Source organism: Culex pipiens, chromosome 3 (assembly GCF_016801865.2).
Source record: "Culex pipiens pallens isolate TS chromosome 3, TS_CPP_V2, whole genome shotgun sequence".
NCBI lineage: Eukaryota > Metazoa > Arthropoda > Insecta > Diptera > Culicidae > Culex > Culex pipiens.
The window spans coordinates 116,682,253-116,706,557 of record NC_068939.1 but is presented as its reverse complement, the minus strand read 5'-3'; the positions used below and the strand labels follow the sequence as shown (position 1 = coordinate 116,706,557).

At 34.2% G+C, this 24,305-nt stretch overlaps 1 protein-coding gene and 1 long non-coding RNA gene across 9 annotated transcripts in view; one reads left to right on the top strand and one right to left on the bottom strand.

Annotated features, from left to right (window-relative positions):
- LOC120425707 (ras-specific guanine nucleotide-releasing factor 2-like) overlaps positions 1–9,824 on the top strand; it is a 420,283-nt gene extending 410,459 nt beyond the window's left edge. For all 8 annotated transcript variants that reach the window (XM_052709837.1, XM_052709833.1, XM_052709838.1 and 5 more), the window contains one exon: positions 8,995–9,824. The gene's annotated coding sequence lies outside the window, so the exon portion shown is untranslated. The remainder of the gene's footprint in view (positions 1–8,994) is intronic.
- Positions 9,825–10,480: 656 nt separating this feature from the next.
- Positions 10,481–11,352, bottom strand: LOC120431223 (uncharacterized). Its single transcript, XR_005607827.1, has 2 exons — positions 11,063–11,352; positions 10,481–11,020 (listed from the first exon to the last, which is right to left on the bottom strand). It is a non-coding gene; the product is annotated as an uncharacterized LOC120431223 (long non-coding RNA).
- Positions 11,353–24,305: the final 12,953 nt, after the last annotated feature.

Genomic DNA, 24,305 nt, shown 5'->3' with positions numbered 1-24,305 from the left:
TTTAAGATAAAGTTTCACGAAATTTCGAAGAGGGGTCGGGGCAAATTTTCCCAATTTCGTGTGAATTGGTAAAGAATTACCCACATTCATTCAAATTGTGCGTTTTTCATATCATACAAAATTTCGCGTCGTTTAATGGCCATTTTGTATATTAAAAAAATGAGTATTTTCGAAAAAAAACGTTTTTTTTTTCACAAAAAAGCTAGGATAAGTGAAAAAGCATACAAAATTTTGCTTCGTTTGATACCCATAATGCAAATAATGAAAGTTTTAGTATTTTCGAAAAAAATACGGTAGTTTGTGATTTTTTTATATTTTCCAAAATAAACTCAATTAATATTGAAAAGCATAAAAAATTTCGCTTCATTTGAAACTCATATTGCAAATTATGAAAATTTGAGTATTTTCGAAATTTAATTTATGAATTTTTGTAATTTATGAAAATTTTAGTATTTTCAAAAATACTAAATTGAAAAAAAGCATACCAAATTCTGCTTCGTTTAGTACCCATTTAGCAAATTATGAAAATTTTAGTACTTTCGAAAATATAGGGGAGAGTGGGGAGACTTGATCCCATTTTTTTGTAACGCACATAACTCTGTAAATTTTTCGCAAAACTATGAACTTTTTGCATGAATTGAAAGCTTAAACATTCAACTATGTTTGACTGATAAGGGTATTTCATCAGATAAACTCTTCGAATCATGCCAAGCGTTTTAAAAAAATGTTTAAACCGGCATTTTCAAAATGTTGGGGGTAATTTGATCCCCCTTTCAACATTTTGAAGAAATCTTAAGCAAAATGTTTCTTATTCATCCAAACTTTTAATTTTCTATAAGTTACAGCAATTTCACATTAAACCTGTACGTTTGTGTTCAAAATATAACAAGTTTAGCATGCAAAATGAGCATGAGCATGAGAGACCACCCATGGTTGTCCTTCTCCGTTGCTGAACAGGACCGTAATATCCTATCAATACTACCGGTCATACGCTTCAACGATCTAATGGTGTTTCCCTTATCAACAGCATGTATGAATGCGCTGAAAAGATAAAACATCAAGATCATCAAAACTAGATCTGGAGCAAATAGGTAACAGTCGTTGGCCACCAACGGCGCCCGCCATGTCAGTTTGTAGATCTCGGGGGATTGGGACGGGAATGTTAGTTAGCACAGGTTGCTACCAAGGGTGGGTTCTATACGATATCCACACCCCCACGTGTGCCGGAAAAACTACTTCTACTTGGGATTTTGTTAGTGGGTAAAGGTAATGGCCAGGATTCATCATAGAGGATGATGATGCGACCCAATCAATAAATTTTGTTTAATGGTGTGATGGATTATGAATTCTCAAGGCAAACAGTCGGATGATGCGGATGAGACTATTCCCGGTTATTTGGTGTTGATTTTTTTTGATTCAATCTTAGACAGCCGGCTGTGGAAAGATAAAACCAAATAATATTCGAAAACGCGAAACCGCCCGGATCGAAAAACACACACAATCGGGGGGACAACAAAGACGGAAACGGCTACGAAAATCTTGCGTGATGACCGCGACGTGCACCGTTCAACTTCACGAACGCAACTGTCAAACTCCGCGAATCCGCCCGGATAGAAAAACAAACGCAATCGGGGGGACAACAAAGACGGAAACAGCAACGAAAATTCTGCGTGATGAGCGCGACGCGCACCGTTCATCTTCACGAACGCAACTCAAAATCGATAGTTTGATGAGTTTATACTTAAACTGCCAGTTGGAATAAATTATTGCGATCAATGAATATAAACGAAAAGAAAATAGGACGCCACGTAAACGTTTGAAATGAAATTAAAACAATAACTTAAACGAACTAAACCGGCGGCGTGCCTTCCAATCAATGATGATAAAAGAAGGACTTATGAAAAATAGAATATCAAATAAAAGGCTCCGACAAACACGTTGCAGAGTAACCGTGAGGAACCGCTACTCACAATCGAATCAAAAAATTCAAAAACGCGCGCTAATGTTCTATCCTAAATGTCAGCGCGTCTCTCGATAAACGATTCTATAGAAATGAGTTTTTCTACAGGTACAGTTGACAAACTAACGAAACGACAGCAAAATGATCAAAAACGCGTATAAATAATTATTGAAGAATGACCCTATAACGATTATTTTCAATGAGATATGATTTGGATTTATCGACCGATTCTGGAGATTTTACGCGGTTTTAAATATTTATTGGGCTGTAAAAAGAACAGAAAAACTCATTCACACTCTCATACACACATATACTAATTTACATTTTTAGACTTCAACATTATAGTGAGAAAGATTTTTAAATTAGACTTGAAATTATTTTTGAAAGGCATCAATATAATGAAAACAGCCTGTACTGCAAAAATAATAAATAACAAAGTACCCTAAATTGGGTAGAATGTCCAGCAAAGGAGAAAATCGACTGACGAAAAAATAAATTCTCACTCGCAAATGGTTTTTCCTCTCACACTCTTGATTCATTCTTTATTCTTCAACACACACACACACATGCTTGAGATGTCATCAAGGAACGAGCTCACCGGGGTCTTGAAGACTGGAGACTGCTCCGCCGCCGCAGCATCGAAATCAGGTGCAACTCGACCACACCGCCCGACGACTCTATAACAAGTTTAGCATGCAAAATATTTAAAAACTTAAAATTTTCTTTTTTAGACCAAAATTGAGCATGTTTACAAAAGCTGGTAATTTTTGTTTACAAAACATTTGAAAAATGGTTCAAACTTCAGTAAGTTATGTACAACTATACTAAAGGAAACTATGTACGAAAACCCAGCCCAATTATTTTATCTTAAGGCTGATTCCAGTGACTGTAAAAATGCAGGGATCAAGTCTCCCTAAACGCACTTTTTTAAACAATTGATTTTAAAAAAAAAAAGTATGACGATAAATTTAACGTCAAATGCGTAAGGGTTTCGTAGTTTATAAGTTTATCAAACAACTCATGTATAAAAAAAAAAATTGAATAATTTTTGAGTATTTTCTATACTTATCAAAACAAAGAAAAAAGATCTCTTGGAAGTTTTTTGCAGCACTTTTTAGAAAAAATGTGTGTAAAGCAATCTAATTTTTTTTAAATTTTTTTCTTTGTTTTCTACAATGAGTTTTAGTCAATTTCGCACAACTTTCTAGAACAAAGCTAATTGTTTTACCCACATGCTGACGAGATACAGGCTTGGGATCAAGTGTCCCCGGGGATCAAGTCTCCCCACTCTCCCCTACGATATTTTGTTAAAAATTTGAGTACATATTTTATTTTGAAACTTACTAGATTTTCAAAAAATATATTCTTAGAGAAAGTATTGCAAATTTTACATCATTTGGTTGAATTGATCGTTTTTAGAAAGATTTAAAAAATGAGTTATCGTCCATTATCGCCGATAGAATTATCGTAATAACGATAACGATAACGATAACGATAGAACAATCGTTATTGTTATCGAGCCTCGATTATTTTATCGTAAGCAACCTTGGTAAACACTTCAATAAATAGGTATGGCTTCATCCATAAAGTACGTCACGCTAAAATCAGCCAAAATTTACCCCCCCCCCCTCCCCCCCTTTGTCACGCTTTCCCTATACTTATAACACGCAATGTCACACTTTCTCAGACCCCCCCTCCCCCCTAGAGCGTGACATACTTTATGGATGACGCCTATCTACAATTTGCACAAAAAAAACACATTTTTTTTATTTCTAAATATTTTATTGAAATAATTTAAACTGTATTCGTGGGCTCCAATGATGAATTAAATTATTTCAATTAATCAATAAAAGGCAGTTCAACCATCCTTTCTAACCCATCAGGATGAATAAAACAGCTTTTAGAACAATATTTCCCAAATCAACTCGTATCAAGCATTTCCCACTTTACCATTCACCAATGATTAGCCGGGCAGTTTGTACTACATATTAAACACGCTCAATTCACCAGAAACTCCAAAACATACAGCACAGCTCGCTAACAATTTGCGAAACTAATTAAGCCCGCACAAAAGGGGTTGATCGACACGATGTAAATGAACTGCTAGCAATCCGGTTGGCTGGAGAAATTAAAAGCAAACATTTCACCACCCTCACCCTCAATCTGGATGCTCACTTCTATTCTCCCCCCGTCTGAGAGCCTGTGTGAGTGGCAGCGTATTTTCAAGAGCTTAACTTTTCCAGAACCACGATTGTGCTGAACTGTTGTTGCCGCGGAAAATTTTAAATAATGATCACAATACAGAACCGCAAAGTCCCGCCATCGTCGTCGAGATCAGCTGCTTGAGAAAATGCGAAAAAGAAAAGATTTTTCTTCCAGATATTGCTGTTTTGGCTTCTCACAGCGAGGGGAAAACTGCGACGGATTCGCCAACGACAAACAGCTCCAGCAAAGCAGGGCAAAAAGTTTTGGTCGGAAAAGTGCCGCAGCTTTTAGCGAAATCAAACAAGGGACCAAATTTAAATGTAAATTTGCCAACAGCTCTCTCCCGGTTGCTCTTATCGTATAATTTTCGTTTTTTAACATTCACTTTCCACTGCTGCCGCGCCCTTTATTGCTGAACGCAAAATTTATCGAAATAACTGGGACACTGGTGCTGAAGATGATTTGCTTGATGAACATAAAGACATTATTTCAATTTAATAGAGTATGGAAGGAGACAAAAAAAACGCAAATTTAGTTTTTATTATTATTTTATTTCTGTTATCATCTTATTATTCAAAATTAATTATAAGAGTATACATGGGTAGTCCTGATTGAAGTACCCCCTTATACCATGGTGGTGCACTTGAAGTTAAAGTTTGACAAAAAAAAACTCAGTTTTAATCCTCGAGTTTGGCAAATTTCTTCCTAAAACAGATCAACTTATCACTCGGCACAAAAAATGACAAACCTCTGCCAAAAAAAACTGACATTTTTTGCCGCAAATACGAGTTAAAAGACATTTAAAGTATCAAATCCACTCTGTACAGGTAACTTGCTTCATGGGTTTTGATAATGAACGTTGTTGTTGTTAATTCATTTATTTCTGGTAGCATTAACTTCTTGGTCATTCGCTGCTGATAATGAACGTAAACATTTCGATAGAATTGGCATCCACCTCAAAAGGTCAGGGTAGTTCCGATGTGGTGAGTCTTTTGACAAAATGTGAGTGTTTGAACAATATGGATATCAAACTTCATTGTTTTCCATATTGGTAATGGAAATTGATACTTGTTTTGTGATTGTGATTTTTGTTTAAATTTCCATGAACTACACAGTAAAAAATTGTGTAAATTTGGAAGGTGTTATTTTCGAAGGTTGAATATTACTTCTTTTATGATGTAACTTTACCTCAATTTAGACTGAATAAGTGACATTACAACAGAAAAGTGGTAAAATTACACATTTTTGGAGGTAAAATTACACATTTTTTCTGACATAAAAGATGTACCCCTTCCCACATGTAATATTATCATGATTTTTTTTTCTGTGTAACCTTTTCAATGTTATCCAACAATGTTCGGATAAGTAGGATTCTGTGTGGACGTAACCACCTATACTTTATTCCCTCAAAGTTAAATTTTTGGAAAGGTATATGAAAGACCTTTCCCATGAGCACAAAAGATAACCCTATCAAAAGGTTATGAGGTACTTATGTGATCTCAGATATTTCGATGAAAGTGTTGTCCTGGTCCATCATGCGACATCTTTATCTTTAGTTGGGTAATTGAAAGACCTTTCAATTGAGCCGGAAACATTGAAGATCCGATAACCCTATCAGAAGTTACACTGAAAAAAATGATGGTAATATTCATCACACAGAAAATCACAGAAATTTTACCTCTGGAAATGTTTAATTTTACCACTTTTCTGGTGTAATGCCACTTTTTCTGTTTAAATTGAGGTAAAATTACATCATAAAAGAGTTAATATTCAACCTTCCAAAATTACAGTTTCCAAGTTTACACAATTATCACAAAACAAGTAAATGTACATTATTTTTTACTGTGCAGGAAAAAGTGACAGATTTTGTGGAAAAGTTTCTGGTAAGTTTTCATAAGTTTCATATTTTTACACATTTTTTAGGTAATATTGCTCAAAAAAGAGGTAATATTCAACCTACCAAATTTTCAACATTCAAAAATTCAACTTTTTTTCTGCTGTGTAAGAGCGCTTAAGAGCGAGTTTTTCACCGATGTGAAACAGGTCGTATCGAGGTGCTCCGATTTGGATGAAACTTTCAGGGTTTGTTTGTCTATACATAAGATGAACTCATGCCAAATATGAGCCCTCTACGACAAAGGAAAGTGGGGTTAAACGGGCATTGAAGTTTGAGGTCAAAAAAACATGAAAAATCTTAAAATTGCTCGCATTTCCGAAAAACTTCATCAATTCCAACTCTCTTAGATGCATTCGAATGGTCTTTTGAAGCCCTTCAAAATGTGCTATAGACATCCAGGATTGGTTTGACTTTTTCCCACAGCTTTTGCAAATTACTGTTAAAAATGTATTATTTTAAAACCTTAATAACTATTTGCAACATCCTCCAACACCCATACTCCCATAGGTCAAAAGTTAGGGAATTTCATGGACTATAAGCCTACGGTATTAACTTTTTGGTCAATCGCAGTTTTTCTCATAGTTTTACGATTTTTCTATAACAAACATTTTACAACGTTGGTTTTTGCCCTGTAGGCTTCCATAGCGGCACTTTTTGGTCCCAATTTTGACATATTCGGAATCCTCAAGAAATTTTACATTAGATTGAGATGTTGGAGTTATGAATTTGATTAAGAAAATAATTAAATAAAACATTTATGAAAAAAAGTTAGATTTTTCATACCCTGTGTTCAATACGTCAAATGCTGTATCAAGTAGGCGAATACCTGTTTTACCCATAATCCGACAAAATGCTAAATAATATTTTAATTAATTCTAAATGGCATTTTTTCCAATCAAATTCAAAATTCCAACACCTCAATCTAATGTAAAATTTTCTGAGGATTCCGAATATGTCAAAATTGAGACCAAAAAGTGCCTCTATGGAAGCCTACAGGGCAAAAACCAACGTTGTAAAATGTTTGTTATAGAAAAATCGTAAAACTATGAGAAAAACTGCGATTGGCCAAAAAGTTAATACCGTAGGCTTATAGTCCATGAAATTCCCTAACTTTTGACCTATGGGAGTATGGGTGTTGGAGGCTGTTGCAAAAAGTTATTAAGGTTTTAAAATAATCCATTTTTAACAGTAATTTGCAAAAGCTATGGGAAAAAGTCAAACCAATCCTGGATGTCTATAGCACATTTTGAAGGGCTTCGAAAGACCATTCGAATGCATCTAAGAGAGTTGGATTTGATGAAGTTTTACGGAAATGCGAGCAATTTTAAGATTTTTCATGTTTTTTTTACCTCAAACTTCAATGCCCGTTTAACCCCACTTTCCTTTGTCGTAGAGGGCTCATATTTGGCATGAGTTCATCTCATGTATAGATAAACAAACGCTGAAAGTTTCATCCAAATCGAAGCACCTCGATACGACCTCTAGAACAAACCGAGCAGAATCTACAAACACTGCCTCTTAAGTGATATTATAGTACTTGTCAGAAGCTGCATCTCAGACATTTTTGCTGAAAATTATGCCTGGATCAATCATGCAACCCATCGCACAGTGGGAAAAATCGAGGCCTAAAACGGACTTAATTGATGCCGGTTAATCAGAACTTTCAACCAAGACTTTTCTTATGTGAAAAAAATCGAGGAATTATTATCATTATTATTATAGCCTATTATTGACACTTTACCATATTTTGGTATTCGTGTCACAATCCCGAGGAAACGATTGGTGATAGAGAGAACTTGAAAAATGTACATGAAACTTAGGGTCCTGATTTTCAGTTCAAAGATCAGAAATCACTCACTGATCACCGAACGAATCATTGCCGACTGGAGCGCGCTACCATTCGCGAGCGAACACGACACGCTGGCTGCCAGTGCGGCTTGCTCAATCGCTTCACTCAGTCACACACCGAGTCACACACGAATATGCTCAGAGAGGAGAGATCCAAAAACAAAACTAGCTCGGCGCTCACTGGGCCTGCACTACAACAGTTTGCCGTCAGTTAGAATTTGGCATTGTGGAAATTGCTGTCAAATGTGTCTTTGATGTTGTGTAAACAACAAAATTGCCAAATATTATTGATTTTATTGATTTTAAGCAATTTCTTAAATGATCACAGCGAAGCCGATCGCAGAATATTTAGAGTCAGCTTTGAGCGACATACTGCAATCAGTCTTTCTCTGCCATTTGCTCTACTACCCGATTGGAGTGAGAGGGAGAGCAAAAAGAGAGTATTCAGTAGCGATTGGTGTAGAAGTGAAAAACGGTAAGAAACGGCAAGAGCAGTTTTTCGTCGCGTTCGATTTGTGATCGCGAGTGAATGAGTCTTTTTGGAGCAATCAGGACCCTTGGTTTAAAATTTTTACACAAATTTATTAAAAGACAGGTATTTTTACTAGAAAAAAAAACAGTTACAAAAAATTACTTGAATTAAAAGGAAACACATGTCTACAAAGGCCAACTCACTCAAACAATGTTTTACAATTCGTCAAATAAATTTGTTTGCCATTATCATCCTTGCCCACCTGGTGGCTCGTTCCATTTCATTTTTCCGAAGCGTTTTCTCTTTTAATGGAGGCAATAAATCTTCTCTGAATAAGCTCTTACTGTCTGGGCGCGGTTTGGCGGGAATCCCATCAAGGTTCAAGGTACCACACTCTGAATTAACATTTCAAAAGTTGTGCGCTCACAGATTATTTCCAGGTAATCCAAACGTTCATTAGTTTTAAGTGGACTTTTGGGAAGGTTGAAGAACTCGCTCACTTTCTGTGGGGTTTATTTCGCCTAATTGGTGCTGTTGACTTCAAATTTGTTTTTTTACTCTGAAAAGAAGATCATTTAAACTAATCTTTCGTTATTCCTCTTCTCTTTTCAGAGATCCGTTCCATTGCATAAACCGTCTAATATCACAATAAATAACAACGCTCTTATCGCAGCAATTTCTCGTCTCAAATTTTTATCATCTTTTTATGCATATTTTTAAAACATCATCTCACAAGTTAGGATTACAGGCATTTCAAACTATTTCGAAAAATAGTATCGTTTTAACAATCTTGCAATGCAAAGTCTGTGCCCCGCGTGGCAGTTTAAAAGATTTTCTCCTAAAATTAACACTTTTGCCTTCTTCTTTGAACAGATGATAATGTTAATAATACTCAGACAGTATAAAAGTGAAATAGTAAAATTTGATTGATTAGAACTTTGCGAGAAAAAAGATAAAAACAAACTTTAGAATTGAAGGTTGAGTCGTGCAAAAGAGATAATTTGGGATCTTACGAAAAAATAATTGTTTGGTGTCGAAAGATGTGCGCGAAGGTTTGTTGAGGAGGCATTTTGGAAAGCTGTTTTGCATGAATCATTCTTCCATAAACGATTATCCTGCTGGTAGTGTTATAGAGAAAAAATGGTAGTTTATAGAACTGTGTTATGCTGGCCATAACTAAACATATACTTATGAATACTTGTACTAGTGTTAAGCATAAAATATGTCGAATAAACCTTCATGGATATACAATTTAATCCCAAGTAATTCTCAACAGAAAAGAGCTAAATCTTTGCGGCGAAACAAAACCAAACTCTACATACATATCTAAAAATTGACTCAATTTATATACCAGCAGTAAGCAAAATCCAACACACACACACGGTAATTGAAACTAAATGTTAACTTCTTCGTTCGTTATTTACCCGTTAAATCAAGTGAAATTAAGAAAACAAATATAACAAAACAAATCGTGATACTTTCAGATAAAATAGTGAAAAAAGAAAAATTACATATTCTTCAAACTTTCTTATGACTAACAAATACAAAGTAAATAATGTAGAAAAAATACCCACAACAAATAAGGGGGAAAACAAACCCAAAACCAATCCAGTTTTCCATATCAAAACTCGTTGATCGTTTATGTGGCAGCAATTGGTTAGAGAAAGCGGTTTAGTAAATCAGATTGATTTTATTCAATTGTTTGGCAACCAGAAATGGCCGCCCATTGATGGCACCACTCATTAAGCTTTACGTTGTCGTGAAATATCTTCAAGTTGAACGGAGTTTGCTTTTGTTAACACGATGTTCTGACTTGTTTTTTTTTTTTTTTTTCAAGAATAAATCAAAATGTATGTATTTTTTGTTTTAAAATTTATCAAGATATTTGATTTATAGACACCACCAAATTTAAAAAAAATCACTTGTTTGAATCTGCAAAACAAAACACAATTTTCATTTTTTTTTCAATTTGAAACACTGTCAGAACATAAGGATTGTGGAAAGTTAATCGAAATGACGATTGAATCAGGCTTAGCTTGAAAATGGACGATTTGTGACCGTAAATGGACGATCACACCGTAAACTTCTGTTGTCACAAGTCCGTTTTAAAAAATATCATAAATAAACTAAACGAGCTAAATTTTCCTACCCTCTTAAGAATTTCAACATAATCCGCTGGACTGATTCAAAACAATCCCCAAAAACAACCGTTTTTAGCTGTTGAGTATATGTTTAAAACAGAGATTAAGCTAGGAAAAGAGTAATTTAGAGGCACACTAGCTGTGCAAAACAGATGTACGTTTGAAGCTATTTAGAATGGAAACCCCTATATTTTTCAAACAAAAGTTGGAATGGTGTTAAACAAAGCGTTAGAAAATGAAGTAGATCGTTGTGAGAATTTTGTATTGACGAGAGTAAAGTAAAAGAAAAATTAAAAATAAACAGAAACAAACAACAAATTGTAACAAATATGTCGATAATCAAATCAAATTACAATCACCACGCTACGAGCACTTCAGAAACAATCAACTTTACACGATTACGGATACAACCAACCAAGATTAACAAAGTAGTTTGAGAGATTCTATTTTACAAAAAAAAAGCATTGCGAGAAGCAGGAAAACAAAACAAAACTAATCTACACACACACACACACACACACACACACACACACACACACACACACACACACAGAAAAAGTGTTTTTGCCCAGAAATGGGCGTTATTTTATTCATCTTAAAGAAACAAGAAACAAGTAGAGAGAGTGTAGAAAATGCTCAATCAGAAAGAAAAAAAAATATGCAAAAATCACAATGCCAAAGAATCAATAAAAAACCACAAAAGGTCCCTGTTTCACTCATGTGAGTAAATTGTTAACCTCCTTAACTGCTATAAGCTGAATTAAAAGTCTTTTCCTAAATCATGACTCCAAATCTTTTTCTGTGTTAGCATAGAATTATTGAGAAAGTTCATCGACCAGATGTTTTAAGTTCTCAATTTTATTACACCCAAAACTGTGCAGCATTCGTCCGGACTGCCCGTATGCTAAGCTAATTAAATTGCTCATAGCTTTTCGGTAAAAATATTTTCAAGACTGAAAAATCAAGTCTGTCATATAGATATTGCCAAAAACCACCAAAATACCTATTTTTTCAACATTTTTATTTTTTAAACCGCTGTAACTTCACAAGGATTGGACTTCGGACAATGGTCAATATGGAGACTTTTATGTAAAATTGTCTGGAAAATCGACTCTCGTGTTCGGTTTTTGAAAATTTTCCTGCATTTTTCGTGAGTCTTTTTGTAACATCTTAGGCTATTTTCCCAAACATTTTGAACGAAAAAAAAATCATGGGCTCACCTTCACCTTATAAAAGTGGAGTGTTTTTTTCTTTCAGTGTATTTTTTTTCGGAAAGCCCATCAAATTTCCTACAAGTTTGTCTTTGACCACTTTTTGATACGATGCAACGGCTTCGAGATACAGCAATATTTAAATTACGAAATAAAATATTTAAAACACTTACGCTCTTCTAAAATGTCAGTATCGAGTGTAACTGGCTCCATATACACAAAAATAGCTTATAATATTTATAAGCGTAGGATAACATGTGTACAAAGTTTCATTGAAATCGGAGAGGGTCGGGTACAACCGATTCCCTATTTGACATGGAATTGCTCTTTAGCGAAATATTTGCAGTTTCTCGATTTTTAAAAATAGTGACCATGAGTGATCATTTCTAAAAATATTTTTTTGAAGAGTTCAGAAAATTTGCTATAAAATTGTCTAAGAGACATTGAAGATTGAACGGGTTGCTGAGATACAGCCGCTTTAAGAAAAAGAAACAGGAAAATTGAATTTCCTAAGTCTCACTAAAACAAACCACCATTTTCTAATGTCGATATCTAAGCAACTTAAGATACGATTTTCAATGTTAAAATATGAAACATTCGTGAAATTTTGCAATCTTTTCGAAAAAAATATTTTGATTTTTTTTAATCAAGACTAACATTTTAAAAGGGCCAAACATTGAATATAATGCCCTTTTTAAATGATAGTTGCGATTTAAAAAAAAATGAAAATATTTTTTTCGAAAAGATCGGAAAATTTCACGAATGTTTCATGTTTTAACATCGAAAATCAGATCTTTAGTTGGTGAGATATCGACATTAGAAAATGGTGGGCTGTTTGGGTTAGACCTAAAAAAAAATCCGTGTACCAATTTTTTTCTCAATAGTCTTCAACAATACCTACAACTTTGCCGAAGACACCAAATTGATCAGAAAATTCACTCAAAAGTTACAGCTGTTTGAATATTTACGTACCATTTTTGTAAGGACAGCAGCCAAAATTGTATGGAGACTTGTATGGGTGAACCAATGCCACAAAATAGCTTCTTTGGTCATAGGGAAGGCCTCTATAAAGTTTGAGCCAAATAAAAAAATACAAATAAAACCCATTTCCGGTTTCTTAGAGAATTGCTCTCCTTCTGAAAAAAAAAAAAAACAACGCAAATCGAAAATTTCATAAATCCACTCAAAAGATGATCTTCAATCATTCCTGAATGCTTTATGAATATATTTTAAGATTCAAGTAAGTAACCGACGATTTAAGTTTGAAATTTGGCCACGCGCAAAGGAAACTGTCAAACTTGCTGAGCGTTTTTCTCGAAACACGATATTCTAGAGATTGGATGGACCAAATTTGCTGCAATTTGGGATGAAGACTCTCATCAATATCCCATGTGCATGACAAAGTACGAATTTGAAGTTAAAAAATCAAAAAACATAAAAAAAATATTTTTGTCTTTTCTTTAATATTTTTTTCTGGATATCTGCATTCGTCATGCACACGGGACCAGTTTGACGAGTCTTCAACAAAATTTTGAGCCGGTTTGGTCAAAGCAGTGTTGGGATATCGTGGCACCCGTTTTTTTGAAACTGCTAATTTCAAAAAGCTGTAACCCGGCAAGGATACAACCAAATAACATCAAATTTGTTTGGTTGATAATATTGAAAATTGATTTAATCGCACCGTGCGAAAAAAAAAGGCAAAAATCGACTTTTTTCACTACTGGTTTCACATTCACACTGGTTTTTGCAAAAATCGACGAAAACTGCCATTTTTGGAAAATTCTAACACAGCGTAGGTCACCCTAATGGCCAAACAAAAAAATACGGGTCTAATTATTTCGGCCAAGGAACCCCCAGAAAAAATTTGATCGGATCGGAGAACTTTTTTTTCGAATCATGCTGTTTTCGTGGGGAATTGCTGTATAAAAACAAAAATTGAATTTGAATTGAATAAGAAAAATATGGGCAAAACAAGGACGTAAAACACCAATTTGATTTTAAATTTTGAAAAAGCTTCAAATTTTGGACACAAGCAGTTTATGGTGCAAGCTTTCGAATAGCTTATTGTGGCTAAATTGTGAATCCATTATAAAAAAATTCTCGCCTCTGACCCACGGCTACAAATGAGCAACTTAATAAAAGTGAGTTCATGATTTTGTTTAAGAACCAAAGCTGATATTGATTCAGCGTTGGAATCTTTAACTAATGCAATTTTGGATGCAAGGAATATTGCTTTTCCTAAAGTCCAAGTCAAATTTGATTCTCCCATTATTGATGACGATCTTCAGCTTTTGATTCGTCTGAAAAATGCTCGCCGAAGGCAGTATCAACGTTCTCGTGATCCTGCACTGAAGCGAATTCAAAAAGATTTGCAAAAGGTTATTGACCACAGATTCACTCTGCTGCGAAATGAAAAGTTTGCAAGAGATGTCGAACAAATTAAACCTTATTCCAAACCTTTTTGGAAACTTTCAAAGGTTCTTAAGAAACCTCAAAAACCAATCCCTTCTTTAAAAGATGGTGATAATATTCTATTAACTAATGGGGAGAAAGCTCAAAAACTTGCTCAGCAGTTTGAGAGTGCTCATAATTTCAACTTAAATGTTTTGAGTCCTATTGAAGATCAAATTTCAATAGAATTTCAGAATATTGCTGAACAAGAATTTTCATCAGATGATGTTTTTAATACGGATCTGAATGAAATAAAATCTATTGTCAAAAAATTTAAAAATATGAAAGCCCCTGGTGAGGATGGCATTTTTTTACATTTTAATTTAAAAAATACCTGTAGCAACTTTAAGTAGCTTGGTCAAAATTTGCAACAAATGTTTTGATTTGGCATAATTTCCCAGTAGTTGGAAAAATGCCAAAGTAGTTACGATTTTGAAACCGGATAAAAATCCTGCTGAAGCCTCAAGCTATCGTAAATTATTCGAAAGAATAATTCTTAATAGAATGATGACGCACATTAATGAAAATTCAATTTTCGCTGATGAGCAGTTTGGATTTCGCCTTGGGCATTCAACTACCCGGGCAGACGGTAATAACAAAATTCATGCCATTTAAATAAATACTGTTAAAATAATAGAAAGTGTTATGCAATCTTCTTGAAAATCCATTTTTGCATAAGGGTTTCATAACAGTTTATGTTATCATAACAAAAATTATTATTGGTCTGATATTGGTTGAAAGCAAAAACAATTTTGGAATATTTTTTTTGTTATGGACGAATACCTCCAACTGTTATTGGGTTGATCGGATTAGTTGTTAAAATAACAAAAAATAATAACAAAGATTTGTTCGAAGAATAACTAAAAGTGTTATTAGGGGAAATTCTCGTATGTTTGGCAGGTTAAGCACTTGCTCCTAACTCCATCCAATTTGCTGGTTTTCACTATTTTAACAACTGATTTTGCAAAACTTTTGATAGAAACTTGCTTGCTCACTTCTTATTGAGCTATTTATCACTCGATTTAAGTTGAAATCGCCTTTAATTAGCTTTAATTGAATGTCAAAGTTCTGACCTGCCAACATTAGAGGCACGCTGGAATTAGATGCTGTTCCCCTAGTCTGTTTTACAATAACAATCCAATAACAAAAAAATCATAACGACGAATAACAAATCTTGATATACAGTATGTAAAAAAAGTATTTACACCTCTTGGGCACTATGCACATTTTGTGATGAAACATGTAAACAATTTAATGTTGACATAAACCTAGTACTACGTTTTGTTCAGAAACTTATGCCAAACATTTTGCTGCAAAAAGCTCATGAAAAGATGTTTTCTATAAAAAGTTATATAACAAATACTATTACAAAAATAAAAAAGGTGCAAAAAAAGTTTGTACACCTTTCGAAAAATTAACATAAATAAAGTTATTTGTTGACAAATCACCATAAATCCAGTCTTCCAACTCCAAATAGGCATCCTTGACTGATTAAAAAAATAATTTGGATTGAATGTAAAGTTACTAATTACCTAGTATAAAAGTTTATATAACTCTGGAAATTCTATATAAAACTTATCTAAACTTAATTTTGCAAACTTTCAATTTAACTAAATGTCAATATATTACCACAGAATTGCTAAATAAACATTCTGGAGTGGGTATAACACCGTTTTGGGGATCTTTGTATCGCTAGAATAAATTTTTCGTTGGAATTTCGTACCAACCCGGAATGACGTCGTCGGAAAATCCGCCGGCATCCGAACCGGTTGACAATTCACAAGCTAACCTATGTGGCATCGGAAAGGGCATAAAATTTGCGATCTTTTGATACCCATACATCTAGGTTTTCTATAAAACCCACGTTTTTAAATACCTGGGCAAAAAGTAAGTTTGATCCACGAGAACAAATATTACGAAATTCCATACACTTTTGGCAGATTGCTCAAACGAAACCATAACAACGTTTTTGCCTAGGTATTTAAAAACGTGGGTTTTATAGAAAACCTAGATGTCTGGGTATCAAAAGATCGGAAATTTTATGCCCTTTCCGATGCCACATAGGTTAACTTGTTAATTGTGGACCGATTCGGATGCCGGCGGAATTTCCGACGACGTAAATCCGGGTTGGTACGAAATTCCAACGAAAAATTTATTCTAGCGATACAAAGATCCCCAAACCGATGTTATACCCACTCCAGAATGTTTATTTAGCAATTCTATGGTAATATATTGACATTTAGTTAAATTGAAAGTTTGCAAAATTAAGTTTAGATAAGTTTTATATAGAATTTCCAGAGTTATATAAACTTTTATACTAAGTAGTTAGTAAACTTTATATTCAATCCAAATTATTTTTTTAATCAGTCAAGGATGCCTATTTGGAGTTAGAAGACTGGATTTAAGGTGATTTGTTAAAAAATAACTTTATCTATGTTAATTTTTCGAAAGGTGTACAAACATTTTTTGCACCTTTTTTATTTTTGTAATAGTATTTGTTATATAACTTTTTATAGAAAACATCTTTTCATGAGCTTTTTGCATCAAAATGTTCGGCATGAGTTTCTGAACAAAACGTAGTACTAGGTTTATGTCAACATTAAATTGTTTACATGTTTCATCACAAAATGTGCATAGTTCCCAAGGGGTGTAAATACTTTTTTTACATACTGTAAATAACATAAAATGTTATTGGCCTAGTATTTTCAAATATCAAAAAATGTTAATCCCAAGTCATTTCCGTCTGCTCGGGTACTCATCAGTTGTTGAGAGTATCACATTTAATTCGGAGCAACAAATCTGAGGGCTTTCTACTGGCGCTGCTCTTCTAGACATAGAAAAAGCATTTGACAGTGTTTGGCATAAAAGTTTGATTGCGAAATTGAAAAGGTTTAATTTTCCGATTTATATCGTGAAAATTATTCAAAATTATTTGACGGATCGTACTCTGCAGGTATGTTATCAGAACAGCAAATCTGATGAACTACCTGTACGTGCTGGCGTCGCTCAAGGTAGCATTTTGGGTCCAATTTTATACAATATTTTTACATCTGACTTGCCTGATTTGCCCCCAGGATGTCAGAAATCACTTTTTGCTGATGATACAAGCATCTCCGCCAAAGGTAGAAGCCTTCGTGTCATCACAAGAAGATTACAAAAAAGCTTGGATATTTTCAATTCTTATTTAAAAGAATGGAAAATTACTCCAAATGCTGCAAAAACTCAACTTATTATTTTCCCTCACAAACCAAGGGCTGATTTTCTTAAACCAAAAAGTCATCACATTATAAAGATGAATGAGGTAAATTTAAAGTGGGAGGATCAAGTGAAATATCTTGGACTTGCTTTTGACAAAAACCTTACTTACAAGGATCACATTGAAAGTATCCAGGTTAAATGTAACAAATATATTAAATGTTTGTATCCACTTATAAACAGGAATTCTAGACTTTGTCTCAAGAATAAACTGTTAATTTATAAACAAATTTTCAGACCTGCCATGCTTTATGCTGTGCCGATCTGGACAAGCTGTTGCTGAACCAGGAAGAAAAAACTTCAGAGGATTCAGAACAAAATTCTGAAAGGTTCGTCAGGTCGTCAGTTCAAATCCCAAGGCAGATGGGAGCTTAGGTGTAAATAGGATTTGGATTGCTTGAGTCTTCGGACACCTTGTTTTGAGTAGGAATCTCACAATAGAGAACGCCAAGGAAATCCTGTAGAACGAACAATTTGATTTAGATTTTTTGACATTTTGAAAATAAGGTACTCCTGTAGAAACACAAACAAGGATTACCAAGTAAACCGACTCCACTTTCCTTCAGGCAACGAATTGTTCACGTTTTTCTAGAGCGATGTCCATGTCCCAAAAAACAACGACAACAAAAAAGCATAATTCCAACTCCGGCACCCATTCCGGTACAGCATCATTATCCTTCCACCGGCGGAATCGTCATCGTCGTCGTCGTCGTTATCGCAATGGGACGTGTCTCTACCGTAAGCATAATTGCGCGCGCGCCCACCACGTGTCACGATGATAGCCCCACGTGTTTGCATAGCAGCAGCCGAAAAAAAGAGGTAAGATCATTTGCACGCCGGATGCACCACTTTTTTATGTGTTTTGCCCTACAGCCGGATGAATTTCACATCAGAATTGTGTGAAATTGTGCAGGCGAAAAAGCAGTTTGGAAATCGAGCGAAAAAATGACCATCCCCAAATGAGGCTACATCGCTTGGCACTGGGCCGATGTTGATGGTTGTACATCAGTAATTTAACGACCAACACGTGTGCATCGAATTGGGGTTGTTTTTGGCATCGGGGATATAGTTGGAAAATATCGTTAAATTAGCATTAATTGAATTGCGAGCGTATTGATGGAATGTTATTTATGCTACATCATTTCGAGCAGTACATTCGAGCATTTGAATTAGCTTATGAAGTATGTTTTTTCGCGGTTTTTTGAGTAATTTCATCGTGATTACATATGAAAAATCAAAAAGCAAGTGCCTTTTCCAAATAACGTTTTTGTTTTCTTCAACTCTTTAAAATTTGAAATCATTTGATGAATCGCTCAAATTCCACTTTTTTTTCTCTCTGCAAAAGTTTCAAGAATTTTTTTTCAAGGAATCAAATCTCAAAGCGTTTCCTACGAGCACTTGGAATCATTGCAAAAAAAAATGTTTTTCTTTCAAGGGGAAACTTAGTATATTTCCTGCTTATTTTTTTCTTGTGTAGAGTTTTCCTCGGGAAAAATGTATACCCAACAACACCCCTGGCAACAGCTACTTTACAAGCCCTACGCAAATCATTTTATTACAGCCGTAGCCGTTTCATGGGAATACTTTTTTTTTATTTTTCCTTACAATTGAGCTCCTCAATGGGAATTATGATAAGGAATGAACAGGATGATTGGCGAGGAGCTTTTTAGGTTGCACGGAAAATAGTTAGAATTTGAAATCAACAAATTTTATAAGTATGAAAGTTAAGGAAGTACATATTTTAAACTTTGCAATACTTAAACTTTTGAAATTTTCAAAATTTAAAATCATCTTGTTTTAAGATTCTTGCTTTTTTTTCGATAAAAACATCGATAAAAGGGTTTAAAATCTTTTAAATTATATCTTCTTTGTAATTGAGTTGACCCCTTTGGTCAGGAGTGAGGGGAGCACCAACACGTGGGTAGATTTAGTTAGTGAGCAGTTCTCTCAGATTTCGGTCATTCGATTTTTTTTTTGTATTTTTACATCCAACTGAAACTTTTTTGTTGCCTTCGGTATGCCCAAAGAAGCCATTTTGCATCATTGGTTTGTCCATATAATTTTCCATACAAATTTGGCAGCTGTCCATACCAAAATGATATATGGGTCATTCCATCTGAAGCGGAACAGCATTTGAAAATTACCATCTCCAATTCTGCTCAAATTTGGCAGAGCTGTGACTATCAAAACATGCAAGAATCCCGAATTTCATCCAAATCGGACCACCCCCTCCATTTTTTTACCCTCCCAAAAAAACGACTTTTTGGCGATTTTTGAGCGAAACCCCTATTTTCAAACGACGATAACTCAGGAACCACAAATCTGAGAGGGTCGGTCTCAGACTCAATTTTGAAGGAAATTGGACGTAGAATCCATTTCCGTGATCAAAATTTAGATTAAAATAATTTTTCTACCTGTATTGCGCAATTGAAAACTTTAAATGGCCGTATCTCAAAACAGCCCTATTTATTTTTAAAATTTGACTTCACCATCGTATTCCTCGTCCGATTTTACATAATAATCACTTATCGACAGAAAGGAATATGTTTCGTTCCAGGGATATCGAATTTTAAAGTTTTGACTATTTGAGATTACCTAAATTAGCTGCACTTGCCGCATATGCTAGAAGCACTCAGTCGTGCTGATCAATAATTACTACCTGTACATGTGTTCTGTAAGATGAATTATTTTTATAATTTTATACGATTTTGAGATAATCAATACCTTGAACAATCTATTTTATGTTTAAGGAAAATTTATTGGGTAATTTTTAATGCATTGTTTTTCCTGATCACAGTGTCATTGAACCATATTAAGTAAAATTTGAACTTTTAATATTTATTTGCAAATGCTACAACGTTTTTACCATATATTAAAAAAAAATATCATTTTTCTATTATTTTCATATTTTGCCTGATTCCTCATTCCTTCCCACTTTATCATATTATTTCTTTTATTTGAAGCGAGATCAAATGTAGAGCTGGCTGTAGTAGATGAAATAACTGGTTTCTAGAACTTTTGCCATGTGCGGTAACGAAATAGTGCCATTCAGCAAAAACCCCAAAATCTGCCTTACGGTTTGAAAGATTGATCATATTAAACCGATTTTTATATTGTGAGCCAGTTTCATCTGAATAATTGATGATTTTTTCAATTCTGGTACATTTAATTTCAAAAACAAAACCATATACTTCTGATACATGTGGACAGCAGCTGTATCGTCTTCCAAGATTTCGAAATGGTTGACAAAAAAAAAAAGATTATTGTTCGGACGGTGTCGAAATCAACACCACTGAATTTGATCTTAATCAGATAATCAAATTGATCTTTGTGATTTTCTTACATTTTTCAGTTTTATACTTTCCAGAAATCCTCCTCCTTAATCATTCTTCACGAGAGTTTTATTCATGTTGATTCATAATTTTTAACACGATAATGTATCGTACACTTTTTCTTAAGTGTTACTTACAAGATCAATTGCAATTTCCTGCTAGCTCTGCGGGAATTCCATTCTGCCCTGTATTGCGTGTCGTTCTTGCTCTGTCCTGTGGGCTAGTATACAAGTTCACCGTATACTTCTAGCAGATGCGGCAAATAAAGCAAATACAGGTAATCTCAAATACTTAAAACTTTAAAATTCTATATCTCTGGAACGAAACATATTCCTTTCTGTCGATAAGTGTTTCTTATGTAAAATTGGACGAGGAATACGATGGTGAGGTCAAATTTTAAAGATAAATAGGGCTGTTTTGAGATACAGCCATTTAAAGTTTTCAATTGCGCAATACAGGTAGAAAAACATATTTTAATCTAAATTTTGATCAAGGAAATGGATTCTACGTCCAATTTTCTTCAAAATTGAGTCTAAGACCGACCCTCTCAGTTTTTGAAAATAGGGGTTTCGCTCAAAAATCACCAAAAAGTCGATTTTTTGGGAGGGTACAAAAATGGAGGGGGTGGTCCGATTTGGATGAAATTCGGGATTCTTGCATGTTTTTATAGTCTCAACAGCTCTGCCAAATTTGAGCAGAATCGGAGATGGTAATTTTCAAATTTGCATTTTTTCTTGCACACTTCAGGTGGAATGCCCCATATGAAATTTCAAAAATCTGTAAAAATCTGTAAAAATTTGGGGATTTTTTATTTAACTTTTTATCGTTTAAACTTGATTTGCAAAAACATACTATTTTTTTTATATGTTTAAGAGGACATAAAATGCCAACTTTTCAGAAATTTCCAGGTTGTGCAAAAAATCTTTTTTAAATTAGTGCACAGTTGTTTGAGTGAGACTTAGAAAACATCAATTTTCCTGCAACTAAGGGTAGTATCAACAAAGTTCAAAAAGCAAAATATAGAGAATTTTCTCAGCTTTTCAAAAATATTTTTTTCAAAGGTGGGCAAACATGTGCACCATTTTAAAAAATGAAAAACTGCGACTATTTTCAAAAAAGTCACCTAAATATGGATTTAACTTGAAAACGGTGCAGTTTATAAAAATTTCACTACAGTAGTTTTTGATTAAAAATTTGATTTTACATCGAAAAATGAAGTTGAAAAAATTTTGAGACCGATATTTCAATTTTTTGCAAAAATCAGTATTGATTCAAAAATTCATAACTCGCTCAAAGATTTTTAGCACAACCTGGAAATTTCTGAAAAGTTGGCATTTTATGTCCTCTAAAACATATCAAAAAATAAAAAAAATAAAAACTGTGTTTTTTTGCAAATCAAGTTCTAGTGATAAAAAGTTAAATAAAAAATCACCAATTTTTTTTACCGTGTATCATTTTTTTTCCCAACTTTGCCGAAGACAACAAATCGATCAAAAAATTCCTTCAAAAGATACAGATTTTTGAATTTTCATACATCATTTTTGTATGGACAGCTGCCAAGTTTGTACGGAAAATTATATGGACAAACTAATAATGCAAAATGGCTTCTTTGGGCATACCGAAGGCAACAAAAAAGTTTCAGTCGGATTGAAAAATACAAAAATTAAAATTGAAGAAAAAAGACCGATTTCGTAGAGAATTGCTCTAGTTTGTTCAAGCAATTCTTTAGAATTTCGAAATTTCTAAATTGACATTTCATTATATTTTCTAATTTATATGAACTTTTGTTCTTCGTTTCCATAAGTTCAATTAAGACATTTTGCATCTTTTGTTTCTTCATAAAATTACAAATTTAGGGGGTGTCCATAGAAAATGGCTTTGAAAATAAACGAAAATTTGTACCACGAGAAGGGATTTTCTGAACGATTGTATCGCAACAACTTTGTTGTTTCAAAACATTTTTCTGAAAATCGCGATAACTCGTGATGTTTACAAGCAAACCCCTTATGTTTATATATTTAAATTTTTGTAATTGTCTGCTCTACAACTTTGAAGAACATTGTTACACTCTAAAAAATTACCCTGCAAAGTTAGAAAAAACTCGAAATTTAAAATGAAAAATTTTGTTCTAAATGAAAAAATGACCCTTCCGGGGCAATGTAGATTCGAAAAGTACATTTAATTGACATGTTCCGAAATTTTTTGCAGTTGAGTAACAGAAAATGGCAGAGTTTTCAAATTCTTTTTGGTGTCTTTTCCGATGAAAATACGTTTTTCGGAATTCTGAGTACGCCATCAAATCGGGCGTACAATTTTACATAAAAATCTCTTTGACATTAAAATTCTATCTCGTCACCGTTCAGGCTGCAAATTATTGAAAAACATCTATTTTATCGCATGTTCAAAAATCGAAGGGGTCGTACCATCACTCCGTCACGAGATATCAAAAAACGAACCTCGGATTCGTGATCAGGGACAAAAGTTACCTCTTAGGACAAAGTTCATCTGTTCTTAATAAGCAAACTTGATGCTTTATACGTCTAATGATTTCATGCAAATTCAAGCAAAATAAATAAATCAAATTTCAGTGTACCATCTCACTAAAGCTATCGTTTCTATGGCACTGGGCCGCCTTCCTCCTCCAGCAAGACCGTTCCCCTTCATGATGATGGTCGCTGGCCAAGTACAAGGATGCATGCAAATCTGCTATCGAATGAATGGGAGCAAATTGCACCGACAACAGCTACAAACCCAACAACAACCATCGCTGACCCGTTTCGGTGTGGAGAATATTAATGAAAGGTTCTCATCTGTTCGAGATCTTTTTTTTTCATTTTCAGTTCAAGCACAATTTTCAAGAAGCCTTTTTTGTAATGATTTGCTCTTGAATGAAGAAACCAGTTCAGTGCAGGGATTTTGTGTTAAAGTAATTCTGATTTCATAGCATTTCAATTACTGTTTAATGTCGGATCATCCAAACTCCGCGAATCGAACAATGGTTGTTCTACCATTGTAAGTATGCATTTCAAAGTTCATGTTCTAATTAGTTCGACAAGCTTCTTTATCCATAACCGTCACTTAATCACGCTTTAAAAATGTCCATAGTTTGTATTGAAATCCATCAGCTAATTACTAGTGCCGTCCATTGTTCGTTGTCATTGCCGACCATTGTTTTCACTCTCTCATCCTCGTAACATCCAATAGCAGCATAATTGATACCATACAGGTGAATGTGACATGATTTTCCACACAATCCCATCGAAAGCTGCAACGTTGGTTGTTTTTATGCCTCCCGGAAAGGTGCCAGAAAATTCCATCGAAGTCGAAATTATAACACATTTTATGAAATGAATGTCGGAATGCTCATTTATCCGTTGGTAATAATTTATTTTTCGACGAAATAATTATTTAATTCCATTTGGAAATTGTGCTTTTTTTTGCGATGATTGACAACCCGAGCTGATTACGGAGGATCTGATTTCGCGATTCGAGATGTATGTGTGGGTTGGCAACACTGTTTGATTTGCGTGGAA